The sequence below is a fragment of the Rhamphochromis sp. 'chilingali' genome (genome assembly GCF_963969265.1).
Source record: "Rhamphochromis sp. 'chilingali' genome assembly, chromosome: 8".
NCBI classification, from domain to species: domain Eukaryota; kingdom Metazoa; phylum Chordata; class Actinopteri; order Cichliformes; family Cichlidae; genus Rhamphochromis; species Rhamphochromis sp. 'chilingali'.
Window position 1 is genome coordinate 23,009,959 of NC_137935.1, and position 2,618 is coordinate 23,012,576.

Sequence of the window (2,618 nt, forward strand, 5' to 3'; positions counted from 1 at the left end):
TATATAAACTGTTGTACTTGTGAATAAAGTTGAGTCAATTTGGGAAGACAATCTGAAGCAGTCTCTGTTTTCTTGTTCTCCCAAGCTGCTCCCGAGCTCGTACTAACACGCTGAATGGCATGCTTGAATATTACTTGAGAATATATTTGACTGTGTTACAGACTAAGGTACATTCTCTGCTGATAGACGTCCACGCCTCGAAGGAAGTCGATCCACGGATTAGGCCTTGGAAACCGTTTCCTTCAATTTTGGTGTCAGAAGTGGGATCCTGACGAAGGTAGGCACTCGTCTTTTATTTTATAAGACTGTGTTATGCCTTTCTCAGTGATCCACATAGAAACGGGATACGCTGACGAGGCCTTCTTCAGTGGCCCACATAGTAACAAGTGGGATACGCTGGGGAGCCTTCATTAGTGGCCCACATAGAAACACAGGAAGTTGCCTGTTGTTTTGTAAATAAAAGCAGAAAGGACACAGGAAGTTGCCTGCTGTCATAAACTAAGAAGTTGCTCACCAGCAGAAAGGACACAGGAAGTTGCCTGGGGTCATAAAACGAGAAGTTGCTCGTTAAAAAGTGAGAAGTTGCTCACTAAAAAGATAAAATTGCTAGCAAAAAAATCAAGTAACCTCAGGTGTGCCACAGCAAAATAAAAACTAACTTAAATCCTTTAAGCGTCTAAACCCCTCTGGAAATCACTGACCATGGGTCAGAATAATTCAAAGACCTTAGACGGGTCCGATAAAAAATCAAAATTAACTGTAAAACCGAAAAAAATAAAATATAAAATCACAAATAGCGGCTCAGTACGACTCCCACTTCCGGTTACGTTTAACCCACGCTCGCGAATCAATGAAGACTTCCATGATTACGTATCCAGAACATGCGGAAGTGCTTACGTGACTGATTTCGTCTCGAACTTAAGAACTGTAAGTTTAATGCATCCTAATGTATTTCCGGAGCCCTATCCCGAACGATTATCGCCAGAAAACAGGTCAGTAGAAATGTTAAATACTATTTGTGATAAGGAAAGTAGGCTGATTAAAAAGTCCTGTAAAAAATATATGATAGAAATATATGATAGAATGTCGTGATGTGACCAATCGCATGCTACCACTATGGAAAAAAGGACCCGAGCCAGACGTAAATGCTTTAAATCAAGCCAGTGTAGGCTCTAGTAAATCCACTGCAGAAAAAACTAGCCTTATATGCCCATCCGTTCAACCTACGGCTCCGCCGCCTTATGATGAAAAAACAGAATTAATAGCTGCTGCGGCGGCTGCACGTCATCAGCGCGTATATCCTGATATAACAGCAGAATCCCAAAGGAGTGAGGAAGGCACTGAAATGACACCTAAATCAGAAGAAGATGACTGGTTTAACCTAGATCAAAGACAGGAACGAGAATACACTGAACGAGAAAGAGAGTTACAGGAACATAAAAAGCAAACAAAACAGTTAATGACAGAGTGTGAGGAAATCATGAAAGATCCTTTAACTGAACGTACGGAAGCTGAACTGCAGCAAGCAGTTTCCGTCATAGATAATCATGTTCAGCGCCACACTAGAGTAGCGAATGGTTTAACTGTGCCAAAAGCAATAACTAACACCAGAAATTTAATAAGGAACTACTTAAAGCAGAGAAAAGAGGAAAAAACTCAAGAGGGCCCCCACAAAAACACCCGTTATAAAGAAAAGCAGGGATCACAATTTAATGACGTCAGCACCTCCCTTCCGTTCATGATAATAGGGGACATGTGTTGCATTCAACCCCCTAAAATTTCAGAGTTAGCAGCAACCATTAAAGAACTTCCCGATCCTCTACAAAATCCTACAGCCTTTGTTTCTGCATTACAGAGAAGTACCAGATACCACCACTTGGGTGGGCCTGATTATAGATATATATTATGTCAACGAATTCCAGGTGTGACTGAATCTCAGCTTATTGAAGAAGTAGAGGAACTAGACCCTAAAAATGACCAAGCAGCCAACACCACCTCGTTTTTGTGGATAAACGATGACAAAATCACAGCCTTTTTTCAAAATCTAAAGAAATTTCTGCTCACAATGTCTAGAGATAAAATTGATTTAAATGCAGTAACCATGTGTAAGCAAAAGCCAGATGAATCTATTCTAGTTTTTATGAAACGTTTCACACACTGCTGGACTAATGAGGCATGCATGCCTGAAGGAGGAAATGATCAGATTTTCATAACAACATTCTTAAACAATATTCATCCAGAATGTTCACAACTATTGAAGCTGACTGCCACTGATAATCTCTATGACATGAAAATAAAGAACTTTATCACACTTGTCAAAACAAAAGCTGGTGCAGATCTTTTCCCCAACAGCACGAAGGCTAAAAGTGTTAAGATGATGTTGAATTTTGATGTTGAAGGCTCAGAGGAAAGTGAAAAAATGATGTATGCAGGGGCCCCGTCCCCTCAACAAGCGCAGCAGGGAGATCTCAGAAGGAGAGATAGGAGTGGAGACGTATGTTTTTACTGTGGAAAAATAGGACACTGGAGGAGGGAATGCAAATCAGCAGCACATAGGTCTCAACCACAAAACACAGGACCAGCTCCTGCCACTAGGCGTCAGCAGAGCTCTTACAGAC